Below are 10,210 nucleotides of genomic sequence, written 5' to 3' on the forward strand. Positions count from 1 at the left end.
TGGTCATCTCCTCTTGCCTTTCGTAGCTGCAGTCGCATCTCAAATATTAACCATAAAAGATGCTCCGGTTGCAGAAGACATCTGACAGTCAGGGTTTGAGGACAGCAAATCAAACCACGAGGGCCTGACACAGAAGCACACACAGGCCTGATATCCAGCTGCCCTGACATTTGGAAGAGAAGTCTTTTTGATGTGGGAGGCAGAATGGAGCTGTGTTTTTTTCTGTTTGCTTCAAATCTGTCCAGAGCTCTCTCTCTCGCTCTCTCTCTCTCTCTCTCTCTCTCTCTCTCTCTCTCTCTTTCTCTCTTTCTCTCCGCCTCTCACTGCATGTCTGTCTTTGTTTCTGTCAGTTTCATAATTTCAATCCTTTCTCTCTTTTTCCTGTGTTTATATCTTTTATGTTTCTGTGTGCTTGAAATAGGCCCCTGCATATGTGTGAGTTTTGGTTGAGGATATCTACGTAATGCACTCTGCAGCAAGTGGAGCAGACCCCTTCACCTCACTGTCAAAGGGTTATCAGAGTAAAGCCTGGTGTGTCTCCCACTGAGCCATGAGGCACAGATCTCCCCTCCACCGCCTTTCATCTGTGCCTTAATGCAACTGCACTGAAAGCACACACACATATTATTCATTTGCCACTCTGTCACATTAATTTTCTACCCTCTTTTCTCCTACTTATAAACCCTGATTTCTAAACCATCAAGTACATTTGATGCTGAATGCAGCAAATCTCCTTAGCGTTAATGAATGTTGATTTTTCAGTGACAATTATTTGGTATTGACAAGTGTTGATTGGAGTGTTGTTTGTTCACTGATAGAGCCGATGCAGCTCTGGGTTTGAGTGTTCGAAATGATCCAAAAGGTGTTCGCTTGACTCCGACGGTGCCGCAGACATTAACATGCACTGACTTAGTGCTGAATTTACATCCTCAGTTAAATTAGCATCGATTATTTCACCGGGTTAACATGTACACAGAGTTAAATACAGAGTGCTGTTGTCAGCCCTTACCAAAAAGAAGTTTATTCAAGTGTGCTATGAGTATACTTATTTTAAACTTAAAATAAGACAGTATACTTTCAGTTTACTTTTTATGTACTTATCAGCGATATACTTAACAAAAGTATACATAAGTATACTTGGCTCATACTGAAAATTATACAGAAAAGTCTAAGTATACTTGGCTCATACTGACAAGTATACAGAAAAGTCTAAGTATACTTGGCTTATACTGACAAGTATACAAAAAAGTCTAAGTATACTTGGCTCATATTGACAAGTATACAGAAAAGTTTAAGTATACTTGGCTCATACTGACAAGTATACAGAAAAGTATGCTTGGCTCATACTGACAAGTATACAGAAAAGTCTAAGTATACTTGGCTTATACTGACAAGTATACAGTAAAGCCTAAGTATACTTGGCTTATAGGCCTACTTGTACTTAATCTTTTGATCGAGATATACCTAAAAAATATATATATAATTAAGTATTCTTGCCTTATAGGCCTACAGAAAGGTATACTTGACTTGTCGTTGTGCTTACCTTTCGAAAGAGTAGTTTATTAAAGTGTGTATTTAAAAAATGTTTTATGCTGTGTGAAATTCATAAATTCATGATTTCCTCTCACATTGTGCTGGTCTATTGTTCATGACAGTGCAGCACAAAGACCTGTAAATGATAGACTGTAAGTGTACAACATGTGAGACTATAGTGCCCGACACAGCTTCTCGGCTGCTTCATATCCTGCTGGGATTTGTAATTCTGTTGACTTATCTTTCCAGATCAGTCTTTCCTGCTTCTGGTTTTGCTGACAGGCCAAAGCCACTCTATATAGTACTCAACCATGCTCAAACACACACATACACACAGAAAAATAGCCTCAAGGAAAGCCCTTATTTGTGTCTTTCTGCACAGTTTGAAGCATGGATGCAAAGAAAAACTAAAGCAATACTCAAACTAGTTGATTTTCTATCTGATTTTGAAGGTCCCGGAAGCTGTCAGACCTTCCCACTAGCACATGAGCTCATCATAATAACAATAACTAAGATAATCATATAACGTCGGAAATCCCAGATCTTGATCACCACCGAAATGCAATTAACCGATCCGTTGACCTTGGGTTATCTCTCCACCAAATTTGAGTTGAATGAAATCTGAACAGCATTGTAAGATTAGTAAGTTTGTTATGTAAAAAAAAGTCCAATTAAAAAGATAATTTAGCCAGCTGACGGATTGTTCCAGGAGCCCTGATTACTAATCATGCATATGTTTGACTTCATAATAACATAAAACATGTTCTCACACGGCATTTCATACACCAACATATTCACTGGGATCATATATGACATAATTTCTTTACCTTATGTAAGCAGATCTATATGGAAATTCATATTTGCCTTCTGGATATCAACTCATTCTCTCTGCAGCCATGTTTTTACCAGAGATAACCCTAACTGCTGACTTTCAGCTAAATCTAAGCATTAGCGATTACAGTATGTAATTCCAGCCGCTGGGGTTGATAGCACTGCATGCTGTCACAGGTGTCACAGGCCACAGTTAAAGATGTCAGCATGTTTTTATGTTATTAGTCCATGTAAACATGCAGCCGTGGTAATCACAGTCCTCGTGACATTTTTATGCACCGATCGGAAAAGCAGAAATTACCAGCTCACCCTGTAGCGAGTGAATCTTATACACCACGTCTTTATGCGGATTACAGGATGTAGGTGGGGCGGGTACACTCATCGCAGCACAGACTGCTCCTCACACCAACACCCACACACCAACAGGCGGACAGAACGGCTAAACACCAACCAGAAAAGAGCAAACAGCACTTAGCTGAGAGCTGGTCGCCCTGTTGCCAGTCTGTGGTTTTACAGATATGAGTAAGAAAGATGACTACAACAAAACAAAAGATTGCATGTTTTTTGCACATGGACTCTTTACGTGTTATTTAATCTGCTGATGAATCTTTCATTTTGAGGAACAGTCAAAACAAGTGGATCACATTTAGGAAACTGTGTAGCTTTTCTTCTCCTATCCAGTTCTACTTCTGTATTCCTAATAATCCACTTTTAGCACCTAAAATGTCATCACTTCCTTTACATTAGCTCATGTTTCATGGGAAAGCCCATTGCTTTTGCTGAAACAACAAATGGTAATGCTTTTATGAACATGTCAGATAAAAGCAGCTTCTCATTTCTAGCCAGCAAATTGTTGATTTTTATCAGTTGGTAGCTAATTAAACTAATGACAGCTTCATTTGTTGGTTGAAAATGTCATCAGCTGACGTTTTAATGTTTCAAGCTGACCCGTTTTCAATCAGAAACCCTTATAAAATATGCACTCGTGGCTATATCATGATATTGTGCTAAAAGCAACAAAACACTGGTATCATAAGTAAAATAAGGACAGATATAAGACCACACTGTTATTTCATTCTAAAATAACCCCACAGAGCCACTAATGTTAGCCTTCGCTCTGTGGAGAAATACTAAATCTGTACAAAATAAGCTTTTTTGAAATGCTCTTTGGCCTTGGAAGTAACAACGGGTAGGTGAGTAGTTTCCAAACTGGTGTCCAGGGACCCCCGAGGGTCCTTGAGGGGGGTCCAGGGTGCTCCCCGCAAAAAGGGGAATCATTTATTTTCACTATAATTCCATCCATAACGATGACAGAATATATGACTATTTTGGTCCTGGGTTTCATACACTTTCAGATGGGGGACCTGGAACATAAGCCTCTCAGAAGAGGGTCTGCGGTCTAATTTGTGTCAAAAAGCTTGGGAACACTGGGTTAGGTCACTACTAGTAGTAGCCTAAGCTACATGTATAGACATCCTAACCTATGCAGCTTACATTAGTGCAGACAAACTGTTCAAACCATTTCTTACGCTCTCTTACTCTTGTGTTTTTGAAAGGCTGAATAAAAAAAAGTCAATCCTCCAAACTCTTTAAATTGTGAGTATCGCTCTTACTAAACCCCCCCCCCCATGCAAACTGTGTTCAGCATTGTGGACAAATCCAAAGCTTGACAGGCTTGCTGTGTCTGGTTATGTTTGCTAAGCTATGATTGGGCAATCTATGTTTTTGCGAACGGTCAATTGGATATTTCAGCCACACTTATTTTTATTTCTATATTTATTTAATTCTTATTTTTAAGTCTTTTAAGTATTAATTTTAAGTCACAAAATATGACTTGTTAAGACACACATTTTTCTCTGTGTGTATGTGTGGCTGTGAGAGGATGCTGTGATGTAGCATGAAACATGTATGTGGGTCGGTGGGTAGGTGTGCGGAGGGGACACATTGCCAAGGATTGCTTTCAACTTGCTAACACATACAGCCATTTATGACAGCCATCTGTCCAGCATGTACGTGTGTGTGCATGTGTGCGTGTGTGTGTCTGAGTGTACATACACTCGCAGGCACAATTATGTTTTCACTGGTGGGTGTCGGGGGTCCAGGTGGCTGTATATTGTAATATTGCACCCACAGTGTGCAACAGCACGAGGGACGTGGGAGCCCCGCAGTGCATTTAGTTAGTCATAAAAACACATTCCCGATCTGGGAGCCCGCAGCTACCACGAACCAAAGACTGTAACCTGAGAACAGTGTGGCTTTTAGGTTTACAACTCATCTTGGTAACATGACTCAAAAGAAAGTGGTTTAGCTGACCAATACAATCTGTCTTCTTTTGTTTACCACGCCATGATCATCATGGTACGAGAGGACCACTCGCAATCATACAGCGCTGTGGAAGTTTTTAAATGAAAATGTCTAGATTGTTACCAGGGTGGCAAATGCCCACATGATATATTATTGTGGGCGGCTGAAGAGCTTGTCTTTTCTTTGGCTTGCGGATGAAAAAGACCACTTCACAGGCTAAGGGAGACAACAGATGAGGTTTGGTATAAAGACGACTGACTCCACTTGTTGATATCTTGAAACGAGATCAGGGCTCAGATCCCATGAGCATCAGAGATCTTTGGCAATGAGTTGAAAACTGAAAAGTCTTCATGACTGAAGAGGCAAAGATTTCTTTTCAAATATAAAAAAAGTAGCTGGAAATATATAAAATAATTATATCTTGCCCCGACTGCAGTGACTCATAAGCTTGTTGATGGTAAACGTTTTGGGTGCATCAGAGAAGCGATTAGACTAGATAAGAGAGAACATGGGAGGAAACACTGTACTTTTCACTCTTTTGATTCCCACGGTGAACACTTTCAGGTGACAGGATCCTTTCCTGTACTGGAAAATCAGATTTTTATAGCTTCTGAGTGCGGTTTTGCATATCAAACCGATGAAAAATCATCCATTGGTGCGTTCCGTGTTGATGCTAAGGAGGGAGACGGAGGAGGTCTATTTTTACATCCAGCCAAAACAAGGTTTGATGTGAAGGCCCAGCGGAGAGGAGAAAAAAGTAGAGCTGCTCTCATCCAGAGTCTCTACCGCAGATACTGCTCTATCATTCATGTTGTTCAGATGGAGCCTGTCAAGGATAATGCTCAGATATCTGACTCAGATATCTGGTAATACATCGCCTTTCAGTAGTTTTGAAGGGTTTTCAGCAGCAGTAGGCCTAGAAGTGAGGCTTGAAGGATGGACTTGAGCTGGTCAGTCCACCGCTTTGGTTCAGAATGAAACTGCCATGAAATTTGGTTCACACATTTATTCCCCTCAGGATGATTTGTCATAACTTTTATCATCCCTTAACTTCTTATCTAGCTCAATTGCCATGTGACCGGAACTTGGCGTTCCTTCACCAGATTTCACAGTGGCGGCGGCGTCACAAACTTTCTCATTTTACAGCTAAACCGTGCACTACAAGATGATTCTGAAAACATCTGAGGAGAGAAATAGGCATTAACGTAACATAATATTGATTCATATTTGATCAGCGCTGCCTAGTTTGGCCGTTTGGTCGGAGTTCACGAGTGATTGACAGCTGGCTCTCATAGACAGCAGATGGACAGCAGACCTCAGATCAGCTCTTACTGCTTGTTTTCCTCCGGTCTGTGAAATCTTGCAGATGCCGTTTGGAGCACCGGAGGACAAACTAAGATAGTAAAAATAATAGCAGTGTCAACGTGTGCATGTTAGCATACTGATGTTAGCATTTAGCTCAAAGCATTTAGGGAGTTAAAGGCACAGTGGGCAGGATTTGGGTCTTTCGGAGACTGCGGTGATTGGTTTGTCCGTTCTGGGCTACTGTAGAAACATGGCGGACTCCATGAAGAGGACCCGCTCCCTATGTAGATATGAAGGGCTCAAGCTAAGCAAACAAAAACACAACTATTCTTAGTTTCAGGTGATTATACACTAATGAAAACATAGTCATGAATATTATATTCCATTTCTGTTCATAGATCCCCCAAAATGTTTTTTTTTTTCAATTTTATCTCACTTTTCCACTCTTTCACAGTGCTTGTATTATTTGTAGGTCCCACTGTATTGGCTTCTGTATATGTGTGAACTGTGTTTCTTTCTAACAATATGTGTTTATATCTATGTATGTACATGCACATGTGTATATAGATCCACATGTTTTGTGAATATGACTGGGCTTTTATGGGTGGATTATACCCTAAGAAGGTATTACACATTACATAGAAAGAGCAAATGACTAATCCCTTTCGAAGCTACAGTAAACGTGCCAATACTGTAAATGTGCTTTCTAGGAAAGGCAAAGTAATTAAGGCCATGTATGAAGATCCTTCATCTGAGGTATTGGGCTGTGAAATCCATCCTTCATATGGTACAATATACAGAGAGGGGTGCTTTTCTTGTAAGGCACAGGCCTATTTTCATGGCTATATTTAGAGGCCTGTTTACTGGAGGTGAGGATATTGCCGGCTGCGTGTGAGCTGAGGGAGGCATATGTTTTTCCCCCCATCTGACCTACACTTCCTGGTGTGAATTAAAGCAAAGCTGAGAAGTGCTGAGAAGAGGTGATAGGCAGTGGTCTCTCGAGATAAGCTGGTGTCATTTTTGCTCCAACCGTCCAGCAAAGTAAATCAGCATTGTGTCATCTCACTTTTTGACAAATAAACCGGTTGTATTTATAGTGGTTTGATGCCCAAAGGGGGGAAAATGAGAAGAAATGAAAAAGAAACCAGGGTTGCCCTTAAATGAAACCTGAAAGCTCGACTATGGCTTTAAAACGCATCGCTGACCATGTCGTCTCGCATCTCCTTTACAACTTGTTTGTGTTCCAAAAGCAATGGAGTCCTGGTTGATGCTGAAGCAAAGAACAAATCTCTTCTATCCTCTCCTTTTTGATTTATGCGCCACAGATGTTGCCTTTATGTGTGGCCATGGGCCAGAGATGAAAAGAGGCTGGTGGTTGAGTGGCGGAAATGCTGAGCAATCTTCAGAGCCCATCTGGGATATAGTGGAGCTATCTGTGTAAATGACCCGACTTCATCTTCCTTCCATCATCTTCAGTCGCACTCGCAACTTTGACGCCCGCAAGGGAACATATGGGACACCTGATGAAACTCGGAGCAAACATGAGGAGGTGTACGGACACTGGGGATGGACAACGGATAAGAGGAAAGGGAAAGGGAGATGAAGGGATGAAGGGATGAAGGGGAAGGAGAAATCAAGCCCAGAATCCAGGGTGACTCAACCGGTCCTCAGTCCACCACCATAATCCTTTCACAGTGTGGTCAGTGAACAGATACGCCACCTTTGAGCCCTCTTCTTCCTTTTTTTTCCCTGTCTTCAGCCCCTCAGCTGCCGCTTCATCATTCTCTGTCAGTCTGAGGCTTACAGTGTCACATGGTTACACATCACAGACATCGAAAGGATGGAAAATGTGTCTCTAAATATACTGAAGATTGGTATTTTTAGCCACACTGGCAGCGTGGTTCAATGGATGGCGAAGTTGATTGGTCCATCTGTTGGTCGGTTCACCACTTTGGTCCAGACCATAGACTATATATATAAGAAGTGGACGTAGTCACCGTGACGTCATCCATTGGTTTGTGGACTGCCGTTTTGAAGCCTCAAGTTTGTCATTTTTTGCAACCATAAGTGCTATTACTTAATGAACATCATGCTGTATTGAAGAAGACTTGAAATTAGTGACTGAGACCATAAACTCATGTTTTCAATGTTTACGGAGGTAATAAATCAAGTGAGAAGTAGGGCCACTTTCTCATAGACTTCTATACAATCAGACATCTTTTTGCAACCAGAGGAGTCACCCCCTGCTGGCTATTAGAAATAATGCAAGTATAAGGCACTTCCACATTGGCTTCACTTCTCAGACCCCGGAGGTTGCCTACTGGTCCAGACTGACATATCTCAACAACTATTGGATGAATTGTCATCAAATCTTGTACATAAATTCATGATCCCCAGAGGATGAGTCCTACTGTCTTTGGTGATTCTCTGACTTTTCATCTAGCACCATCATCAAGGAAATGCTATCTTATTATGCTATTTGTTGACACTATAAAAACTGTGATAAAAAGCATGTTCATGAAACAAATATTGCATTCACACTACAAAACACTACATCATTTCAGTCCGGTCACATTTAGCTGTAGGCAGTCAACAGCTCTGTCTTTCTTATCTGTTCCATTCCTGTTGTCTTGTTTACCTTGCCATATTTTTTCACCTCCATCACAACCGAAATGTGCCGGCAGCCCGAAGTTTGCGCAGGGATGTAGATCACATATAGTCTAGTTTCCACTTTCTAAAAGAGCACACTGGCTCCAATCTCCTGTCCTCGCAGGGATGAATCCACTGGGCTTCTGTCTTACTTTGCTCCCCGGCTTATGATTTATTCATACGTGGAGTAGAACATTCCAACAACCCCCCACACCCACCCTAGTACACCCACAACCCCCCACCTCTCCAATCAGAAATATCGAAGGAGGCCGGATGGGGATGTAGCAGAGCAACACTGTACAATAATCCAGCTCTATCTGCTACCCTGCTTTTTAATCATTATTATACACACTGTATTGTTGTGTACAGTGAGAGAAACCGAGTGAAAAAAGAAAAGGGGATGACCCATGATGCCCTAAGCACGTGGCATGTTCTTTAACCTAAGCCAGCAGCGAGCCTCGGGTTGCTTGCTTTTTCATGGCACACACATTCATAATTCACCATGTAAACTACAAAGGTGGATGGCTAAGTGGACATGCGAACTAGTGATGAGACAGAGAGAAAAGAGAGGCACATTTGACACTTCAAAGCATTTCAATGCACCATTTGCAGCATGGGAAATGAACGTGCTTTAGAATGGGTTTTTACATTAAAAAAATCCTTTGTACTCATCACAACACCAGCTACACCCAGGCAGGTGATGAGAGTTAGTAGGGAATGAACGAAGGGGGGTGTATGGGTGCTATGGATTTATGATGGTGAGTACATGGCTCATAAAAAATGTGTGGCATTGGGTGTACATGCGCTCCCCCAAACTCACGCTCTCCTCTCACATACGCATACAGAGAGCTGTGTGTTGAACTCTTTCATTTTGGCTTTGGAACTCCCTCCAGCTTTTTGCTTCCTCTCATCCAGTCTCATGTATTTTTCATTGCACCAGTTGTCCCAGTAGAAGGCCTGTATGTCCAAGACGGGACTCTTCACTGTTTCAAGGTCATGTTCTCCACTAATACCCTGAAATGAGGGGTCTAATGCGAATGTGTGCTTACATGTCTTGTTATAGGGGGAATATCAGTAGAAAACACTTTCTTTCTTTCTTTCTTTCTTTCTTCCTTTCTTTCTGATAGGCTAACTACACATAGAAAGGCGTAGAATACTCTGATTGCTGTGAAGATGCTACAGATAATGTGATCTTCATCGTGACTGGGGTATGTACTACAAGTCCCAGAAAGCATCGCTCTCAATTCTCGCTGCGCTGGCTTCGCTGCTGCATTCAAGTACTCCTCGGAACTCCGGGTTTTGTAAATCACAGCAGCTGCCTGCAAACTCAAGTGGTTGTGATATATAAAATAATAACAACTCAGGTTGGACATGTTGCTGAATCTATTATATTTGGAGTCATGAAACAGTCCCCTCACTTGAAGAGGTCTAATGTAAGTTTTCATCATTTAACTTGTTTTATAGCAAGTATTTCTGTTTGTTTGGTGGATTTGGTGATACCTGTGGTGATGGTCACATCAGATGTGTTGTTAGTAAACTATAGGCTACATATATATATCACTTCCATTGAAAATAAAACCTAGAGTCC

General features: G+C 41.4%; 1 long non-coding RNA gene across 1 annotated transcript in view; it reads left to right on the forward strand.

Annotated features, from left to right (window-relative positions):
- The window catches only part of LOC119482964, a 30,061-nt gene extending 20,056 nt beyond the window's left edge, over positions 1–10,005 (forward strand). The window contains exon 3 of the long non-coding RNA XR_005205586.1: positions 9,750–10,005. This is a non-coding gene — a long non-coding RNA (uncharacterized LOC119482964). The remainder of the gene's footprint in view (positions 1–9,749) is intronic.
- The last annotated feature ends 205 nt before the right edge of the window (positions 10,006–10,210 follow it).

This window comes from Sebastes umbrosus, chromosome 23 (genome assembly GCF_015220745.1).
Source record: "Sebastes umbrosus isolate fSebUmb1 chromosome 23, fSebUmb1.pri, whole genome shotgun sequence".
NCBI classification, from domain to species: domain Eukaryota; kingdom Metazoa; phylum Chordata; class Actinopteri; order Perciformes; family Sebastidae; genus Sebastes; species Sebastes umbrosus.